This window comes from Herpailurus yagouaroundi, unplaced genomic scaffold (genome assembly GCF_014898765.1).
Source record: "Herpailurus yagouaroundi ecotype Mexico unplaced genomic scaffold, PumYag 29, whole genome shotgun sequence".
NCBI lineage: Eukaryota > Metazoa > Chordata > Mammalia > Carnivora > Felidae > Herpailurus > Herpailurus yagouaroundi.
The window spans coordinates 110,575,961-110,597,970 of NW_024412377.1; the positions used below are offsets into that span (position 1 = coordinate 110,575,961).

Here is a 22,010-nt window from a genome sequence, read left to right on the forward strand (position 1 = left end):
AATAGCCCTGGTACAGGACTCAGGTCAAAGAAGACAAGAGCCTGGAAGAAACTAGGGTTCTACTGTCTGGGTTTTCTTTTCATTCTCAAGCCTATTTTCCTGAGAGAGGCCAGGGGAGGGCGACTGGGATGGTTTAGCTTCCATTCTGCTACGTCGTTCACCTTGGAATGTCTTCTTTCCTTTTCCCTGGAACATTCCTATCTCCCTTTCAAGGCCAGGTTCAACTGTCCCTCCAGAAGGCCAGTCCTCCCTAGCTGCACTGTCTGTTACGGAGGTAGGAGAGGTTGCGGAGGGACCATGACATTTTGGAAATAGCTACTTACCTTGGATTCCTGGGATTTCTATTTGCCACAACACACCCTGTGAATTTTTGCATCTGCCATGACTTGTCGTCCTTCTAAGTGCCTGGATGGAAATGGGAAGACAAGGAACAGACAACTGTAGGTTTTCTAAGAATTTGAAGGTCTGTGTCAAGCAATACGGCTTTGTTTCCTGCCCGGTATTGATTGTGAAGATCCGATGGCAAAATGGGAGCTGTTTGAGAATAGAGACCCTGCCTTCCTGACCTGTGGCTGATGCCCAGCATTCGACACCTAGTGACTTGTCTTCTGAGACTGACGCTGTCCAACAGTACGATTGGGGTCAAGTCCCTGTACACCCTGAGCCCAAAACTATCTCTGTCACTGTCTCCCATCTTCCAAATATAGCCCTCTCAGGTCATGTGAATCTAGTCCACAACACTTCCTAATATTATTCTTGTCTGCAGACAACTGCAGACAACACCCACCCTCACCTCCTCCCAAATATATCCCTGTCCTTGGCCCACCCTGTTTCTCTTATACCTTGCTTCTGATGGCTCTTCCTAACTCATTCAAGTTCATCAACACTCCTTTTAAAATGCTGTCCACGGAACTGAACTCATTCTCCCCTCCTCCGGCCTGCTGCCCTTCTGCCTTCTCGTCTCTTTGTTAATTGAACCAGCCGTCATTCACACCGGCTACTTCGCGCTCCGTTACCGCACCTCCTCCATCATCTCCCCCACTCGCCTCCCGTCAGGCACTAAGTCCTATTGATTGTTCCGACTAAATATTGAACAACTATGGTAGGTATTCAGACAGTATGTGGTGAAGGAATATAAATGAATAAAATTCATCACTTTACATTCATTCCTGATACTTCTGCCTTGAGCGAGAGTTTTGCTTTGCTTTGCTTTTATTTTTAAAAATTCCAAATGTACAGAAAAGTTGAAAGAAATTGTGATGAACATCCATATACTATTCCCCTAGATTCATCAACTGTTTACATCTTGCCTCAATTTCTTCATTTCTCTCTCTCCCTCCCCAACACACACACACACACACACACACACACACACACACACACTTGCAAAAATGTGCTGACAAATGATTTGAAAATTAGTCACAGGAATTGTGACATATCATCTTTACACACTGCAGCACACATCCCCTAAGAAGAATGAAATTCTCCCTAGGAAACAAGTTATTTCCCAGAAATAGCTTTAGGTCCATGACTTCCATGAGATCACATGCAAAATGTGGAACCTATGAGACGTTTTCTGGAAAGGAAGTTCACAGCGGGCCCCACCTCCAGTATCTCCCTCTCTAACCCAAGTAGGCCAGCAGTCTGATCAGTTGTGGGGGTTTAGCCACCTTGGACTAGTACTAACTCGGAAGCTACCTAAAATACATTTAATGGCTTCCTCCTATTGGCTGCATGAGAAAGTTAAGGTTTCTTAGCATAACACCGAGAACTTTTGCGATCGTGCTCCTGAGGACATTTCCAGTCTCGTCTTCCACAGCTCTCTGCTCCCCAAAGGAAACTGGCCGCATGTCTCCACCCCAGTCATGCTCTGAGCTTAACCTCAACCCACCCCCACTTCCTACCCACTTCCTGTCTTGGCAAATTTCTACTTTCCTTTCAAAACCCAACTCTGAGTGGCCACTGCCTCTGAGGAGTCCTCTCCCACCTTCTCCCCAGTTGTTTCTCCTAACATTTACATAGCTGTTATATTATTTATTGCTTCCATAGCTTCATGCTCAGTGATATTGTGAAGCACTCAATGTACAAGTAAGGAGATGCATGATGAAAGGGTCACACAGCCCGTGCCAACTGCCTGGACTCCCCATTCTCCTGCCACCCAGTTCTCTGAGGCACGTTTGCACCCTGACTCCGATGGGCTCTCCTGGTCTTGGACCCTGGATTTGCCTTCACCAAAGGCTTTTCTGTCTCTCCTCTTGTGATGCTCTTGGCTCCTGTAATTTTGGCAGATGACTTCACATCCACATCCGGACAGCCCCTTGGCTGTCCAAATTCAGCCACTTGAAAAGACAAACCTGCATCCAGACACGGTAAAGATTCCACAAGGTTTAGAGGGGCACAGATACCGGGAAGTGAGTATCTGTCCAGGCACTGAAACACCAGGAAAAACATGAGACAGAATCAGTTCCAAGGCTTCGTGAAAAAGTACGAAGCTGAACTGCAGGGCTGCAGCTACTGAGAACAGATATGAGGCTATGGAGGGGGGAACCATAAAAGCTGGCATCGGGAACAGTGGGAGGTACCCTGGCAGCACCCCTGCACCGAGATGGGGATAGAGAGCACAGGCTCGAGGCTGTGTTCTTCGAGTTTTCTAGGGTGACTGGCTGTGCCTTTCCAACATTGGTACTGACACTCCGAAGCTAGAAATCAGATCCTGAGTTGCAAGGTGGCAAGCAGCTGGCCTTCTGGCTGGAGTCCAGGTCTGCAGCCCAGGTGAGACACCTGCATTGCATTACTCCAAAGCAGAGTGTGGTCACGTGAAGCAGAGCAATGGGTTGGACAGGGAGGGGTGACCGTTCTGCCGTGGGTCTAAACGCTTGCAGGAGGGGCTGCCAAAGAGGATAACACAGGAGGGGTTGAGGAGTCAGAAGAGAGGGGTTGGAACAGCCTGCTGAGCCTCCAGCTTCCCTAGGGAGCAGCACCCCAGCAACCATGGGCCTGTGCTGGGAAGCTAAAAGGCTGCTAAGCTCTGTGCTAATGTCAAGGCGGACCTCAGCTGGCAGCGCCCTCCTCCTCCTGCTTCCCTGGTGGGTTGGCCCCTGTGGGAGGTCAGCCTATCTGCTTTCAGAAATGTGGCTGCCCCCAGCCCGTGTCCCACTTTGGTTCTCTTCTTCTCCCCCCGCAGGAGCGCCTGGGCCCCGGTGAGCGATGGTTCTGAACGGATTCAATCCCCTGTGCTCCAATCGGAATGCATTACCAGGCAGGGCGCGTCAGCTTGGCGATTTGGCTTCGACAATAAATCTCCTTGCTTTCATGAGTTTAAATCAGACTTTAAAACATCGCCCTTAATGTTCTTTTAATGCAGTTTTCTTCTGAATGAGTTCCCTTTAGGTCCAGTCCTTGTCATTAATACACTCTCTTGGCAAATGAAGGAGGGCTTCTTCGAGGAAAACCCTGCCAGTTTAGGAAACCAGTTGAATTGCCTTGGTGATGCCAGGAGCCTCTTTTGCATTTTACAAGGACACTTGAGAAAACAAAACTCTCTGACCGTAAATTTAATTTTCTCTTGACAGCCTCAGTGTCTCTGTAGCCCCATAAGTTATCCATTACTTCTTTCTTCTGTAATTAAAAATCAAGGGGGGAAATGTACAGGATTAACAAGTTCTAATTTCCATTGATGAGCTCTAAGAGCTTATCAATAATGGGATCAGAAAAGCCGCTTCGCCTAAGCTCTATTTTTCTAGGGTGTCTGATTTTGACGGAGAATCTCCCTTAGGGTGGAAAGTGCTGGCTTTCCAAGGAGTCCCATTGCCAAAGTCAGGAAGAAGGGGCAGGGCAGGCCGAGTAAGTCGTTAGCAGGAGTGAGCAGAAGAGTGGCCTGGGCTTGCAACTTTTACAGACTCAGCATTTGGGCTCCGGGGAGCTGATTACAGGGAAAGATTAAACAGGCTGTCTTTCACACACATGTTCCTTTTCTATGGATGGCTTCTGCAGAAAAGGAGCTTGCATGTATCTGCTTAGGAGGAAGAAAGATATTTCCAATTAAAAGAATATTGGTGGTAATTCCTTTTGAGTTATGCGTTTGTAGATAGAAGTGCTTTATCAGGGGATGGGGACATCCATCCTGTTTATCACCCACAGGGATATAGCTGAGCATGGGTTTCTCCAAGAGACACTGAGCTGATCCATAGCATCTGGGCCGCGTCATTTCAAAAGCTGTGACACGCAGGCTCCCAGTGAATGTGACAAGCATGTGACAGGAATGAGCTGTTTAATTGACACGTGCAGGTTCCACAAAACTCCCAAACAATCAGGTGCATAAATATTTCAAGCCAGGATTTTTTTTTAAAGATAGGGCAAGTGACATGTAGGAGCAGGAGCTCAGCCTCTGGCTTTGAGGTTCTTCTGTAGGAGAACCTGTTCTGCAGAAGAACAAAGTTCTCTAATATGTTCAACAGGGGTTGGGCTTATGAGTTTCAAGAAGAACATGGATGATTTGGTTCCAAAGCTTTCTTGCTTAGAGCTGGAAAGTTCAGGCTATCTCTGGAGACCAAAAAAACGCACAGGATAGCAGAAAGGGCCAGCAGCCAGGGATTCTATCAAAGTGATACCAAGTTGGCTCCTGCCACAAAGAACTTCTTAAACTAAGATTAGAGAGTCATAGACTACTGAGTTGTCCACTTTCAAGAGGTTACTTTTCTGAGTATCCTGGCAGCCTTCTGGCAAAGCATCCCTCCTTCCACCAGCAAGAACAGGCTGTAGTACAGCAAAGTTTAGGTGCCAAGAACAGTCTCATCTATAGACTATTGGAGGCATTAACACCTGTTAGAAGTGATAATCTCACTCTACTCAAATGGTTGTGTTTGAATAGAGGGGTCAACCCTTATCAGCTGTGTGACCTTGGGCAAATTACTTAACCACTCTGAGCCTCTATGTTCTTTTCTGTAAGATAAAGATGATTTTAGTCTCATTTCGTAGTTATTATGAGGATTAAATGAGTGAATATAAGTAAGTCATGCAGAACAGTGCCCAGCATGTAAGAGACACTCAGTAATTGTTAATAACTTGAATATTATACCATCAAAGCATAATATTTCAGATCTTACTAAAGGCAGTATGATTGGCTTCTCACAGCTCTCTCCAACTCTATGATGTTTATTTATTTTTCAGAGACAGAGAGACAGAAGATGAGCAGGGGAGGAGCAGAGAGAGAGGGAAACACAGAATCCGAAGTAGGCTCCAGGCTCCCAGCTGTCAGCACAGAGCCCGATGCAGCACTCGAACTCACAAACCATGGGATCATGACCTGAACCGAAGTCAGATGTTTAACCGACTGAGCCACCCAGGCACCCCTCCAACTCTATGACTTTAAACAGCAAGACGGCCCATCCCACTGTTTTAAAAAAGTGGGGTGACTTTGGTGGTATCCAAGATGATCTTTGGAGGTTGTGTGGATGGACATTCTTAATAACTATGCCCTTACTATGTATCGGGAAAAAATATCAAGTCCATTATTCTTTGAACATTGCTGATCCAATTGAAGATAAGGCTTTTAAAAAGTGAACATGTGCTATGCAATATGGGCAAAATCATAATGACACTTGAGCTGAATCTTAAAGGGTAAGTAGGAGTGGCAGAGGGAACGCCTAACAGGGGGACTGTCTGTGCAAAGGACTGGAGAAAATTCAGCATAATAGCAAGGAAGAGAGACGGAACTGGAGAAGGAACAGTTAGAACATGGAGGGCCTCATATGCCATGTTAACAAGCCCCCCAGGTGATGGGAAATGTTAATGGATGGGGCTCAAGGGGACTTAAAGAAGGAAGATGGTTAGGACACTTGCCAATTAAGAGATGAGGAGGATGGGAGTGGAAGCAGTGGTTGCACAGGAAATGACAGAAGCAGGTGCAGTCAGTACACCTTGGAAAGGTAAAAGAAGATGCTCAAGATTCTATCTGGACATCCAAATAGATGCTGTGCTTATAAAAAAAACCCTAGGATTAAGGGGGTTGGTGAGAAAGATGATCTCTGACTGATGGCAGGGTAAATGGGATCAATTTAGTTTGGGACTTTGATTTGAGTTCCCTTTAGCAGACAGATCTGGACCAAAGTCTAATTCAAAGTCCATGGGAGGTAAGTAAGTGGAGATTCAGGGTGCTGGCTGGCTACTTGTTCAAGTGTGGTTAAGATGGGGAGAAGGTAGACCAAGGACAGCTCTGGGTCAAGGAGTGGAGAACCTTGAGTATGCCGGACAGGCTGACAGTGAGGAACCAGCAGAAGCAATGGGGAAGCTAAAGCTCGGCAGTGCCTTGGAGTCCCTGGACTGACCTCATTGGTGTCCTCAGGGTGACTGTGAGTCTTCAAGCACTTATACATGCTTTTGTCTTGGCCTGTCTCTATCTTCCAGCCCACTCTGACCAGCCTCCCATTGCTTCTGTCTATCCCCCCTTTCCTCCTTCATTCAGCAAATATTTTCTGAGCATCTATAATATGTTCCAGGGGCCAAGAGACAAATCATGGGGCACGTATTCTAGTGAAGGGAGGCAATCAACAAAACAAAAGGTAAAATGTGAACTGCACAGGATGGTGTTAAGTGTTCTTGACCAAAAAATAAGGCAGGAAAGGAAGAGAGGGATTGCCTTGTTGGGTGAGGGGTAGGAATAGCAATTAACAAGTAAGGAGATCAGGAAAGACATCATGGAGAAGGCGATATTTGCGTACAGATCTGGAGGAGATGAGGGACGGAGGGATATAAATATCAGGGGAAAATACGTTCTTCCTAGAGGGAATGGTGATACCAAATGTCCTGAGTTAGGAACAGCACCGCGGCCGGCGGGGGGGGCCCCCCCCCGGAAGGTGTCCAAGGTGACACTGAAGAATCAGCACACATGTCATCAAGACTCCATCCAAATGGAGTTTGTAACTCATTGTCTTTGTATCCAGGACAATCAGCACTTAGCCTTGATTATGACACAATTTTAAGTGAGCTACCATTTCACTGCTTATTTCTTCTTTGGCTCCTCATCCTTCTTGACCTCAAGCAATTGCTCCAGGGTGTACCCATTCGTGGGACCCACCTTCCTCCAAACCCATGGAGAGAACCTAGGGAACATAACATTCTTTCAACTTTTTGGTAGCAATTTGGTATCGTCTACACCATATTGCTAGCTGGGTTTCCAGTCTGGAGCTAGGATTTAGGAGCAGTGAATGACACCAGATGGGGAAATCCCAGGATCAGAGGTATAGGCTGAACCGTAGGACAGTGAAACACCAATTCCAGTAGCAAAAGAAAGGGCAGGTGTCCCCTGTTCTGAATCTGGAAATCATTCCGGAGCACTGGTTCTGTCCTGTGGGAGAGGCCAGGCAAGGAATAATGACTGGTGGTTTTAAGATCAAGTATTCACAAAGTCAATTCAGAAAAAGGTTGGCAAGCAGGGCAACTTAGGTAACCAAGAAAATGACTTAGGAACGTGCTGGTAGGCCAGTGTGTTAGAGTAGGGTCAGCAGCAGATATGGGGGAAACACAAGTTCAGGCTCAGGAAATGCATTCCCCACTGCACCTGGAACAGGACGTGGTTCTGGCTTAATGGAACTTGGATCAGGCCTAACTCAGTGATGAGCCAGAGAGTCACTGGCTTGAGATCCTTCAATCCCCGGCCTAGAGACAAAACTGGTTCCAGAGTCTTGGCTGGGGCCAACCTTAATTGTGGGGTTAAATGGCTCCAGCTTTGAAAACTGGGACGGCCACATCCCAGAACCCAGCCAACCCTTAAAAACATATGAACAATTTAATTGTTGGCTCCAATTATTTGCCAGTTCCTTTAACCCCAGTTTTGCCACAGCTAACTCTTAAAGGAGAATACTTCGCGGCCTCGTCTTTAAACTTGGCCATGTTACTTGCTTTGAGCAAACAATAAGTGGGTAAAAGTGTGTCGGTTCCAAGCCTAGGCCTTAAGAGGCCTTGCACATTCTTACCTGCCCTCTTGAACTTCTGCCATCAGCATAAGAAGAACAGACACTGACTAGTCTGCTGGTCCCAGGAGGATGGAGACAGAGAAACAGAGCTGCTCTGGCCGCTGCAAACTGAAGCACAGCTACCAGTTGAGCCCAGTCTACACCGGCAGAGCCCAGATGACCTGCAGACACAGGAGCAACAATGCGTGATTAGGGTTTTAAATTGAAGACAAGGACCAAACATTTTGCCTCAAGGTGCCTAGCACGGTGTTCTGCTCCCATCCCACAACCTCAAAATTGACTTGCTGCTTTCATGTGAGATGCTCACTGGACCTCAACTGGACATCTGGGTTCTTCATGACAAGGGGAAATCTAGACACTTCCATGAAAGTGACAGAAAGTAAAAAGCCACAAGGCAGTTTCCTTAGACATGAGGGGCAATGACCAAGCTTGGTGTCCTGTGCCTGCCCGTTGCACAGTCACAATATCTGAAGGAGAACACTGAAGGTCTATAGTAGTTTGGGACTCACAAAAAATAATTCATTATGCATAATGGTGATGTTGGCAGTGCATGCCAAATGGTTAAATCTAATGTAGCATACAGTTTCATTAAGGCACAACAAAATTAATCTATCCCTTCCCACCAGGAGGTTTAAACAAAAGCAATGGGGAAGGAGCTGCATGTAAAAAGCAGCAATTCATTAATGAAATGAAGACATGTAAAATAATTAGGCTTATAACAAGAGATTAGAGAACTAAATTAACCCTTCTGTTTACTTTGCACAGGATGCAACAGAGAACTTGGGCAAACCTTAAGTTATTATGGAAATGTCACCTCCAAAGATTAACCTGGTGGACGCCCATGGAAGGAGTCACCTGTGTTAGTCCCCAGTACAGTAACTTGGTTGGTCAGAGTTAAAACCGAATCTGTGAGGTATTCCTGCTTTGGTCCCAGAGACATGAAAGAAAGCAGGTACAGCCATGGGGTTGCAAATGAAACAGTTAATTAAAAAAAAAAAGTAGGGGTTTGATGTTGACATGCTGTATGCTAACTTGGATAATTAATAATATTGAAACGAAGGGGCTAATCTAAATCAATGGTGGGCTGAAGCTTTCCTCTGCCTGGTTAGTAACGATAAGCCAAGGGGGACAATTGAGCTCCTTTTCTTAATAACTCCCAAGTCCTCATCTGCACGGGGGAGTGGTGGGAATGAGAACCTGTCCATGTGATGGAGTAAAATTCAGCTCAGGACAAAACAGACTGGGGAATGGGGTATGCACATCCTAGCAGGCATCTTCCCGGCCCAGGAGCCCAAGGCTGAAGCTTTTGAACTTGACCCTGGCTTCTTGCGTCTTGGCTCCCTAATTTAAGGGCTATAGGACAGATTTGCAAGCTTGGGTTTCCCCCACTGGTTCGAACTCTTCCATGTGTTGTTGGAAGAAGTCTAGACTCTAAATGCATTTACATTGTAAATCTGGACTCTGTGTATCCTGTCACTGAGACTGGGGACATGCCAAGAGCTGGGAAAGGATGACCATGGTAAGATTACACACCAAGGCTTTGATGAGGAGACAGCTAGAAGTGCCATGCCCAAGGGACACTGTCAGTGAGGGGTAAGAGGGCAGCAGGACATGGCCTAACCTGCTGACTCAAGCCAGATATTCTGGATAAATATAGGAATAATGCCTCCTTTAGGATGCCATCCACAGTGGCAGCCCCACAAAGGACAGCCTGGCCCAGACCAGGGTATACAGTTCCCCAGAAACCCCACATGCTATGCCCAAGGCCACAGATGCTCGTGTATCACACACACTGGTGACACCATTTCTTCTCAGCTTGCCTTATGCTGATGAAAAGCAGTGGCCATTAATTCATCCTCTTTTTTTTTAAACTTTATTTATTTTGAGAGAGAGAGAGTGTGTGTGTGCGTGTGTGTGTTGTAGGGGAGAAAGAGAATCCATGGGGCTCGAACTCATTAACTGTGAGATCATGACCTGAGCCAAAATCCAGAGTTGGACACTTCACATACGAGCCACCCAGGTGCCCCAACATTAATTCATTCTACATGATGAAGTGAGGATCAGAGCCTTGTGTGATATACTGAGAATCAAAATTAACTTTTCTTTGGCACCCGGTTGGTGACCGGTGATCTTCTGACATTATCTTGTTTCATCACCCAGTGTCAAAGGTATTGTGTTCCATTTTCCAGATCAGTAAACTGAAGCTGTCACATTAAGGAGATAGGCTGAAGTCATTTTAAAGAGGGCTATAACTTTTGAAGTTTTTGTAGATACACAAATCATCCTCTATGGCACCTTCCCAAACTATCTGGAGAGCAGAGCCAATAAAATCATTGTGTGCCAGGGCTGGGGGGCTAGGGAGACCAGGGATAAGGTACCTCAAAGACAGTTGCAGTGACCTCTGAAAACTCTTTGTGCGGGTGAGTATGGAGAATGTGCCTTTATGGCGCTCCCCTTTCCCACCCCAGCCTCACCGGGAGTGGGAAGCTAAGCAAGCCATGGGGAGGAGTTAAGAGGAGAACATGGTTGGACAAACTCCTAGGGCTACTGGAAGACAGCTGAGGCCTGTTTTTCTGAAGAGGCCCAAGTGAACAACAAGCATCATTTCCCATCTAAAAGTAGGGCAACTGCTTCAATACAAGTATCTTTAATAAAGGATATTTGACTTTCTGGAATTTCTGTAAAAACAGGACTATCCTACTTGAGCAATTTCGGAAAGCACTGAATGCTCGTCCTCCTGTGTGTCCCCCATGAATTCAGAAAAGCTATCTTTATAGCATTGGGTCTCTCCACACACAGCTCTCCAGACTCTCCCAAGCCAGAGAGAAAAGAAAGCAAGTATAAAGGAAAAAAAGACACCCTGTTCCTTCCTCTTTGAAGTTCTTGATGCTCATTCCTATTCTCCAGCTTATCCATGAGCTCCCTTTCTATTCATTCATTTCTTCTTTCATTCAGTGCTTATCTGGGTGCCTACCATGCTAGACATAGGGCAGGGCTCTTCTCTCGTGGTACGTATTTGTCACAATAACCTGGGAGGAGGGCACTGTTACCTGCTTTATGAGTGAGCTCACTAAGGCACAGAGGAGCTGAATGGTTTCCCCACACATCCAGGTTCACAGATGTTGGAGCCAGCCTGTGAACTCAGGGCTCTCCAGCTCCTTCCACACACATACTGTTTTCCCTGCCCCATATATTCAGCCATCGTTTTTGCTAGAAATTTGCCATTATTATCCCCGGGAGAGAAGGCATTTTCCCCCATTATCCATATATTCAAATTGAGGTCCTAGGGTCATTCTGGAATAAATGAGTACTTAGAACCCCCTTAGACTGTTGATATCTTTATTAATCTTTAGTAATCTACTTTGCCTGCAGAGCCACACTCCAATTTCCAATGCTAAGTAGAAAGTCTCTCTCAAGAGGTGTTGTGTCCTTGATGGTACTTTAAACAAAGAAATCAAATTGTAAAATGCTGCTGATCTGTGAATAGAAGATGCCCAGAGCCTAGCATAGTGTCTCGTACATGTTACGTGCTTAATAAGGTTTTGATGTGAATGAACAAGTGAATGAAGGAACAAATGAATGACTCTGAAACGTACCCAGGGCTTCTCTGGTCTCCTCAGGTCACTGGCATCAACACAGATTTGTGTGGGATGTGGATCCACAGCACACAAGCCATGTGGCACTGTCCTGCTCTAAAGGTAGCCTACAGCTGGGGTACAAAGTACACAGTTCATTTGTGGAAATGCTTCTTTGTAGCCTTTGTCTGAAATTCCCCACAAAGGTTGGTAGAATTTGTTTTTAGAATTACCTGACAGGCATTAAAAGCAATTGACTTCAGAGAAAATACCGAAAAGTCACTTTGTTCACTATCATCGATTTAATGGGGATCAAAAGAAAATTGGGTGTGAATGTCATTTTTACAGAAACTTTTAACTATTGAAGATGGAGAAATCTCCATTCTATGACCCACTTCTTAACTAATTACATTAGATAAAGGTGGGAGGAATTATGGAGCTAGTGATTTGAAAGTATTCAGACTCTTGACGAAACAAAATGTGTATGAGGCTGAACACTTCAAAATATATACATCAATAAGAGTGGATCCTGCATACCTAAATTCTGTGAAAGTGGTTAAGACCCGAAGTCAAACTGAAAGATTTTTCTTTTCAAATGTTTTTCTCCTAATCAGCCTCCTCTTCCCATTCCCCAAATCTTACTGTAATCTCCTGGGTCTTAGGCTCCTTGAACAGAAGGGGACGTACAGTCAAGCACATTCGGAAGGTATTCTTCATTTACCTCCTAGTGGATTGGCACTCTGAGTCATGATGTCTTTGGGGCCATTTTGTTACTGTCTCTGCCCGTCCCGGTTCTGCAGTACCACCTGCTTTGGATTCTTGCAGCGGCTCTGAATAGCACTCTAGGGGAGTGTCAAGAACACTTGAGAAATGCCCAGACGTAACCAAGACACCTCCCCTCTTCTGTTAGTGGCTCTGGATCAGGTCCCTCCAATGAAGACGTTTTGGTAATTTTAGTTTCAGTTGAAGTTCTAATTTGTGCTTGGGTCGAGTTCTAGCTAGAAAAGCTTTCTCTTTACTACTTATGATGAGAGGACAGTCAGTTACCTAAGAGGTGTGATTAGAAAGGTGTCAAAGTTGGGGCGCCTGGGTGGCGCAGTCGGTTAAGCGTCCGACTTCAGCCAGGTCACGATCTCGCGGTCCGTGAGTTCGAGCCCCGCGTCGGGCTCTGGGCTGATGGCTCGGAGCCTGGAGCCTGTTTCCGATTCTGTGTCTCCCTCTCTCTCTGCCCCTCCCCCGTTCATGCTCTGTCTCTCTCTGTCCCAAAAATAAATAAAAACGTTGGAAAAAAAAAAAAAAAAAAAGAAAGGTGTCAAAGTACCTGAAGAAAAGAAATGCTCTTCTTCCACACCTGGAGCTCTTACTTTTGGGTGACCTATGTTAAATTGCGGATGCCTTGGGTTGGTGGCATATTAAGTTGGGTGTTACATAATTCTGTCATCCAATTTCCAACCTCTGAATATGTTTGAAAAAGGGGGAAAAATTTTAAGCTGGTTCTTCAAATAATCTCAAAAGTGAGTTTGAAAAGAATTTTGAGTGATAGAATATCACCTAAGTGGGGCCTCCAAAGTGGCTATTTGAAAGAATGATAATTACTGGCTGTGAAAGTTTTGATATGTTAAAAAAAAGATCAACATAAGTTTTTGGTGTCTTTTTTAAAAACATTTTTATTTTATTACTTTTTTTTTTGAGAGAGAGAGAGAGAGAGAAAACATGCACACATGCAAGTTGGGGAGGGGCAGAGAGAGAAGAACTGGGAATCTAAAGCGGGCTCTGCACTGACAGCAGAGAGCCCAGTGAGGGGCTCAGACTCATGAACCACAAGATCATGACCTGAGCCGAAGTCAGATGCTCAACCAACTGAGCCACTCAGGTGCCCCTAGTTTTTGGTATCTTTGATGCAACGTTTCATGCTCAGGAAAGATTATTCAGATGGTTACTTTTGTTTCCAAAATTAATACTTAATTTATTAAGGTTATACTTTTTTTTTTAATTTTTTTTTTAACGTTTTTATTTATTTTTGAGACAGAGAGACAGAGCATGAACGGGGGAGGGGCAGAGAGAGAAGGAGACACAGAATCGGAAGCAGGCTCCAGGCCCTGAGCCATCAGCCCAGAGCCCGACGCGGGGCTCGAACTCACGGACCGTGAGATCGTGACCTGGCTGAAGTCGGACGCTTAACCGACTGCGCCACCCAGGCGCCCCAAGGTTATACTTTCAAATACGTTTGGTTTTTAAGTTCAACTTCCAAATATTATTTCAAAATCAAGAAAATTTTAATACTTGATTTTAAGGGGGCCTTTGATTAATTTTTTGTCTGATTTGCAAATTATTAAAATCCTTTAGAAACTTTAAACAGAGTATGTAAATTTTTCATATATTCAATTTTCTTTTTAAGTACACCCTTTGTCCAACCAGCAAACCCATTTTTCTAAAAAGTTTTAGCTTAAAATCACAAAACCACTCATGTTAAATTGGAATTATAACCCTGTCCTAGTATTCTAATAAGCTAAATTCTGTTAGTCATTACAAGTTTCCCCAAATACTAAGTATGCACATATTACCCACAAACACCCAAATATTAACATTATGAGATTGATTTTCTTTAAAAATACGTATTTAATTAAAAATGTTCCTGGGGTTAAGAGATGCATATCCACTAAGGAAAGAATTATGTTGTTCCAAACAATTTCACAAGCGGTTTTTAGGACTACATTTTTAACTGAATTAGGTTACTTAGTGATTAAAGAGGCCATCGGCCAGGACACCAACCAGATTTGTGTCTATGACATTGACGGGCCACACAAAGTCTCTATCAAATTTATAGTTGCTTTGTCCACCCTTGCCAAATGGCAACATCATATCATTATCTTATATCTGACTTTTAGAGTCTCCAATCACTACATCTTACTTGACCACTTGCATTGATTCAACTTCTCTCTTTACTGTGTCATTATATATACATAGAGATAGACATATCAAATTATTCATGTTAGAGCCACAAATCAAAGAGATTTAAAAACGTGTTCTTGAATCTCATCATTTTATCTAATTCTGTGGTCATTGTTTTAAAGTTAGGTCATGCCAATGAAAAAAATCAATCAGAATATTTTATTGTTATGCCTTATCAATACGTATGAGTGTTGACCTTTCTGATTTCATCCTAGGAAACTCTAATGTAAGCTCACTCCCAAGACCTCCCTGCAATACACACACTCACTTGGCCCACATGGGACTTTGGCTTCCTTACACCACTGCTGCAGGAGGTGGGACACTGTTTCTGATATCCTGGAGTTCATAAAGTATTTCCCATGTTACCATCATTAGGCAAATTGCTTAGCTCCCATGTGGGTGTTGCTTGGTACTTCACTAAGTTGGACACAAGGTTATGTCATGAGTCGGGGAGGCAGTAGATCTCTTCACAGCCTGCATTTCTTCATGTGCTGTTGCAACATACAGGGCATTTCTAGGCAAAATCAGGAGGCAAGTGAAGTGTTGTTTTCTGGAATCCTTTCTTCCCGGGTTCTCGTCTTCCAGAGAAAGCCTTTGTCTGTGATTACCTCTAATCTATTAGGAGAGAACAATTTGGCTACCTGCACTAGAATTCTGGTTGATAGCAGTCAGGGGGCAAGTGAGGGGACATGAGAAACCCTAAAAGGATAATGAAGTTAGAGAGCGAGCAGAACTCTTCTCGGAGCCGAAGAAAGCTGCTTAGCAGAGAGGACTAACGTGCTGGTAGTGGTCAATTAAAGGAATGGGGCAGGATGGACTCAGTATCGTTCTGACAGATCGGGTAAGACACCAAAGTCACTCTGAGCAGTGCTCAGGAAAATTCAAAATCACTTCCTTCTTCTTCCCAGAACTTAGTCTTTGGATCAGTTTGGTGTCCTTGACTGTCTCTCCCCTAAAGTAGCTTCCTTCAAGGGAGTGCCTGTGTCCTTCATGTGAACCACCATCAAGAGGCCCTACCCAACAGTCACCAGACCTGTTCCAACAGGGATGAATGTGCAGCTGTAAATAGTCCATCACCATAAGGCCCCCACTGCTCCATCTTGCACCTTACCCAAAGACAAGCCACGATGAAGTGGGCTGTCTGGAAAAGCTGATGATTTTCCCTCACATGCCTGAGGTATCTGATAACTCAGTGACAATCAAACAGAGAAAATTCAACTGCAGAAGTAAGAGTTTGTGATGTGGGTAGGCCATTCTTATGCTTGGAGGCCCCAAGATGTTTGATATTTGAATATTCCCATATTGCACACTAAAGATATTATTTTTTCTAATTGTTTGTTACAGATCTATCAGAATGTTACTGATTTGGGTATATTGATCTTGCTGAACTCTTATTATTTAGTAGTTTCCATGGTAGACATTACAAGGTCTCCCTGAGCATTCAAAAATAAAACAAAACAAAATAACAAAACCAACTACACGTCCCAGGTCCCTTACAGTTAGGGAACACGTGACCAGCTGTGACCAATGACATGCGGGTGGGAGTCCCACGTGGGTCTTCCCAAAAGGGTCACTGGCAAGCTGAAGAAGTGAAAATCTCCTGCATGATTTTCTCTCGCTCTTCTGCTGAAACAGGTGTGGACACCAAGCATTGAGGGGGCCACATGTGTGTTGATGAATCACACCACATGGTGGAGAGTCACTCAGAACATCAACACACTGCAAGAGAAGGAAGCCAACTGCTGCTGTGTTCAGCCCCTGATCTTTCAGGATGGTTACCACAGCATAACCCAGCCTCCATCGACTAAGCCAGTTTGTCTCTAGATTCCCTTGGACTTTTTTTATACGGACCATTATAGCAGCTATGAATAATGAGTTTTTGTTTCTTCTTTTCTAATTCTTAGGTAATTAAATTTTCATGAATACCAACCTTAACAATTAATGAAGTTGACATAATGTTGCATTTTGTAGATCTTTAATTAAACATTTATTAATTCTGATTTGCCGTTTTCCTTTGTCTTCTTCCAGGTCTCAGACATTGTCTGGGCCCTCAAACAGCTGACAGGCCCCAGGCCCAGTGCTAAGAGGGCCTAAGGGTTAACAAGGCCACAGTGAGGCTGGCTGTCACTTGGGGAACTTACCAGCTCAGGAGCCTGAAGGTCCACAAGGAACTAATCTAAGAGAAGTACAGAGAGCCGTCACTTAGGGGAGTCAGCTGGGCTGAGACCAAAATACTAACAATAGCTCCCTGGGTATTGTAGCAAATCAAAATGGGAAAGTCTCTTTTTTCCAGTTCATCTTTTCTTTCAGGAGGAGAATCAGAGTTCGTCTTCTCTTACTTCTAGAATTTGGCGACAGCTCTGAATATCTCATTATTACCATTTTAACACTGTAGGTATGCTCTAGTTCAAAAAGGTCCAAAATAATAAAACCTGACCTTATCAAAGAATATACGAATTGGAGGATGGTAATTTGCTTTACAAAGGGTTCCCTGCTCCACAAAATGAATTCAACTTTGGTGTCCCTAAAATAGCCAGTTCCCTTGGTGCGTGTTAAATATAATTCAATTTACAAAAATTCGATTTGCATATAACCTTTTCAGCAGCACATCCATTGTGCAAAGCAATGTACACTTGTAATTGGCTGCAAATTGCCAGGAGACCACCCTTGCGCATATTGTTCCTAGATGTGCAATTTTTTCTTAGTCTCCATGGGGTAGAGCAATGGAGTGGCTCAAGTTTCAGTTGTTTATCTGATCCCATTGACCATCCTGAGAAAAAGCGCTCGTCAATTATGTGGGGACATGAGCTATGTAGAGATTAATGTGGTGTGCGTAGAAGAGGAAATGCGGACAGTTGACAAGAACTGGCTGGGTTCACGATAACCACCTAACTGTGTCGCAGGAGCTCTCTTTATCTTGGTGGCTTGACGGTCCTCAGGACAAAGTGAAATGAAACAAGGGACAATTTAGGAGCATGGTTTGGATATCATTTCCCCCCCCTGAGGTGGTGGACCTGTAGGAGCATCACTCAAGGAAAAGACAACTAAGTATAGTGGCCTGAGCCACGGGGTGAGGGAGAGCCACAGCAGACCCAGCCGGACGGCAGTCTGACACGGAGGCTCCCCGTGCGGTGTGTTCTTACCACAGGAGCAGAGCCAAGGTACTTAGCAAGGCAAATGCTGCATTTTCTCATGTGTTATGTAAAAAGCAAAAGTGGCATCTTTTTATGGCAAATTGAATTAAAGTAGATTATTGCTGGTGATGCCAAGTCACATCTAAAACCCTTTTCAACCTGAATATTAAAAACCCTGCCTGGCACATCACACTCTCTTTTCAGAAATGATACCTTCCTCACATGTTCCTGCTGCCCCCCTTCCCCGAGATGGATGCCAGAGCCCTGCTCTTCGGATTAGGCAGTTCCCTCTGGGACTGCACGCAGGGTGGCTAACAGCTCTCCTTCCCTAGGCGAGCCTGCGGGGTGTGTCAGGCATGTGGCAACAGATTCCTGCCTCCTGGAGACTGGACTCTGCGGCTTCAGATGCACTTAAAGGAACTGAACCAGGCCTTTCCAGACCTGGCTGGTTGGTGCTTTTGTATTGTTTTGTTTTGTTTTGCTGGAGGGAACAACTCCTTCTCCCCCAGTTGAAAAAGTCTTCTTGGGCAGCAAGTTCAAACTCCAGAGGGCAAGGCTTGGCTCCTTCCGGTTGCCAGGCAGGTGTTCTCCGTTGACTGCCTTAAACTCCTGTAGGCACAGCACTCAACAACCTTGGAAACAGCAATCTCTCCTCAACCAAATTAAAAATACTGTCATATTTCTCAGCGGCCCGAATTTGGGGTAGTTGATTAAGTACTTTATCTCAGCCCACCTCCAAGAGAGAATCTCTTATTTAACCAAAACCGACTTTCCCTGCAGTGGGAGGCAGGCGGCCACCTCGGGCGTGCAAGATGTGCCCTGCACTACTCCAGGGCTCGCCCTTAGCACAGACAGGCGAGGACACGCCCTGCAGAGTCAGGCAGTTTACGACTTGCTTGTGCTCCGTGGAGCGAGTCCTGGGAAGTACAGGGCAGGTGTATTTCTACCTAGGTGGCCTGAATTCAGGGGAAGAGGACACCCTGGGGTGCAGACCAAGCGGGGCTCATAAACTTGCTTGGCCACTTATAACCTGTGCAAAGCTGGACGGTGTCCATAGCCTCTCCCCCAAGAGCCATGCACAGCAATGTCTGACAGACCACAGCAAAGATTAAATGAAGAGGATGAGGTGGAAATGCCCGGTGTGTCGTCCACGTTCTCTTCCTGCAGTCCTACTGGACGGACAGGTCACCGTTTGTCCCTGCCTCATCTGCTTTGATCATGGAGGCTGGGGGGAGAATGAAAAAGTAGCATGGGACCCGGGCCCCGGCACGGTGGCCTCCAAGAGGTCTGTGTATGTGGTGGCCAGATGTGCTAAGCTCCAGCCGACCTGAGCCCATCAGAAAACTTCCTCCAGATGTTTGCTATATATGTTAAAGCCAAGTCACTTCCCCAGTGAGGGAAGAAGAAGGAAGAGAAGCTTGGGCAATACAGGAGGCGGGATGGGGTGGGAAGTAAGGTGGAGGATAGAATGATTGGTTGGGAATGGGAGAGTAAGGTATGAGAATTTGAAATCTTTATCTTTATATACATGGTATTTTCTGTGCTGCTTTCTCTTTCTTTTGTAGTACTGTGTCCAATGGAGTCTACGAGAGCTCAGGGAAGGGGCTGCCCTCGGAGGGGGCACTGTGTCGCAGGGCAGCAGTGACCAGGTGACCAGCTCTCCTCAAAGGCTGCGGACACTGGGAGGTCAGAGTCTGGCCCCTTGGTGGCCTCCTTGTTCCATTAAGAATGTAGAATCTAGAGTCTTCTGGGTTAAGTCTTGGGCATTTTGTTTGAATAAAGAAGCCTTTTCTCTCCTACCCATCCAGATATGTTGGCCATAACAGATGGGTGCATTTCAGGGGCCTCCTCCAGCCGGCTTTGCCCTGGCTACAGATGGGGTGGAATCATGTCCTCTGTCTGAGGGAGGGAATGGCTTCATATGCTGCCTCATACGCTGCTTTCCTCCCTCTCTCTGGGTTCTCTGAAGAAATGCAAAACTGAGTTCAGAGATGTTCAGATTCAATGACCACACGCAGGAAGAAGGGGCATTTTCAAGGACCCAGCCCCTCGCCTAGCTTGGTGACATGGGCATTCACCTCAACTCCCTGGAGAAGACTCAGGGCTGTCCATCTTGACCATTGAATGTAAGACACAGGGAACTCCAGAAGGCCCCAAATCAGCTTCTCACTCTGTTGACCTTCCTCTTCTCTACCTCTTAGCTTCCCAGCATTGATTTTACTATTCTAGGTTGAATATATTTTCAGGGCTCAAGTGGCCCCCTGTCCCCCTGTCCAGAGAAAGCAGAAACTCTTTGAACTGAGGACCAAGGAGCAGGAAGCCAACCTCCCCAAGAGCAGTGTTGATTCAGACAAGACACAAAACCTCCCTGGGCCTGTTTTCTTTAAAAAAAAAAAAAAAAAAAAAGATGCCTACCTGCTGTCACTGTCAAGTGAGATATGAATGTGAAAGCATTTTGTAAACCATAAGACACCGCATAGAGGACGAATATAATTACTCTCGTTAGGAGGGCAGGGGTGCTTATGTGAGGCTGGCCTGGGCTTTCTCCTGCCATCTATGGTAGACACATCAAACTAGCAGCCTTTGGAGTCCCCGGTATGTTGTATTTACACAGCATTTACAAATATTTGGAAATCACTGCCAACGTTAAAAAAGGAGGAAAAAAAAACAGGAAATGTGGAAATGTTTACGGTAAAGAAATAGAGTTCTAGTTTCACTTCAAAAATTAGAAGACCTGGCAGCAGGGACCAGAGGGGCCATCTTGGGCGGTAGCATCTGCTCCCCATAACAGGCATGAGCTGCCCAGTTCAGTAGCATCTCTGCCAGCCCAGGCATCTTCTACCCTTGCCTGCCTAGCACTGTGGGCGTATGAATTTGCAACACGTGCTCCACAGGAATTTACTTGAGAAACGTGCCTCTCCTTTCTCACTTTCACTGGCCCCACCACTGCCATGCCCGCTTCCCAAGGACAGGAGTTTTGCTTTCTCTGAAGCCAGCAAGGAAGGAAATCCAGAGCTAAGAACAGCAGCAAGGAGGACCTTTCCATAAGGCATTAGCGAAAGCTTGGTCAGGGGTAACTGGCGGTCTTCAAGAGCTGTTCCGAGGGGACTAGATTCAGTTTTCACCAAGTAGTATATCATCAAACATTAAGAGCTATGTTCTGGTTAGCTGTGTCTGTGTAACCATCCCAAAGCTTAGTGGTTGAAAGGTATTAACTCGCCTGAGAGTTCTGTAGGTTAACAAGGCTCTGGGGGTGGGGGGTGGGGGTGGGGGGGGTGGTATTCACTTAGACTATCTCATCCAGTTGCAGTCAGAGGGTAGCTGAGGTTGGAGTTGTCTGAAGGCTCACTTGGGCCGACGTCCAAGGCAGCTCATTCCCAAGGCTGGCAGCTGATGCTGGCTCGGAGTTCAGTTGGGGTTGTCCACTGGAGCACCTGTGGGCATTCCTCTCCTCTTGGATTTCTCGCTATATGGCAGCTGGGTTCTAAGGGGGGGTGTCCCAAGAATGAATGTTCCAAGAGATCCCAAAAGAAGAGGCAAGGCTTCTTAGGCACAAACTTCAGGAGTCACACAGTGTCACTTCAGCCATATTTCACCGGTTAAAAGCAAGTCACAGAACATGCCAGATTCAAGCAAAGAGGAGTACACAAAGCATGAATAATGGGAGGTGAGATTCATAGAGGGGGAGCCATCTTTGGAAACTAACCACCACAAGCAGCATTAGGGAGGCCGGTCCTTATTTCATGGCTGCTTTCACATGTGTTTTTATTTTAGAACAACTCATCTCCTCTCCCTTCAGCTCTCCCCAAGGTAAGATATTAATGAGATCATATTTGAACTCCTTGACAAAGTAATGCGTCCTTATGAAGCATACTATTATTATCAGCCTGCCTAATGGTTTCCACCTGGAGTCCACAGAAAACAGGATGAGAGGTGATACTGCATCTATCTCAACAACAAACAAAACTTCATTAAATCCACTGAAATAACACAGACATTCAGATTTAGTACAGATCAAATCCTATTACCAACAAATTGCATCAAATCTCCTCCAAAAATCTGTAGAACCAGATGTTTTCCAAGCCCTACTTCCTTTAGGCAAATACCCAATGTAAGCAACGTGAAGGGCTACCAAAGAATTAGAATATCCCCTGAGATTTGTTAGGATGGGATTTGACCCATTTTCTTTTAGTCACAGGTTCAGGCATCTTAAAATCAGAAAGAACAAACTTGGAGGATTCATGAGTGTGAGCTGGCTGAGAAATGGGTCTCATTTAAATTGTAGAAAATGTATCTGTACGCTGCTCTCAGGTTTCCTTTCTAGGCCCTGGGGGATTCCCACTCCATTCTCTGGTCAGCATCTGGGGAGTTTACAG

The 22,010-nt window shown here is 45.4% G+C and overlaps 1 long non-coding RNA gene across 1 annotated transcript in view; it reads right to left on the minus strand.

The window, feature by feature from the left end:
- Positions 1 to 321: 321 nt before the first annotated feature.
- The window catches only part of LOC121015425 (uncharacterized), a 58,591-nt gene continuing 36,902 nt past the window's right edge, over positions 322 to 22,010 (minus strand). The window contains exons 2-3 of the long non-coding RNA XR_005783830.1: positions 7,974 to 8,134; positions 322 to 405 (exon numbers count right to left, since the gene is read on the minus strand). This is a non-coding gene — a long non-coding RNA (uncharacterized LOC121015425). The remainder of the gene's footprint in view (positions 406 to 7,973; positions 8,135 to 22,010) is intronic.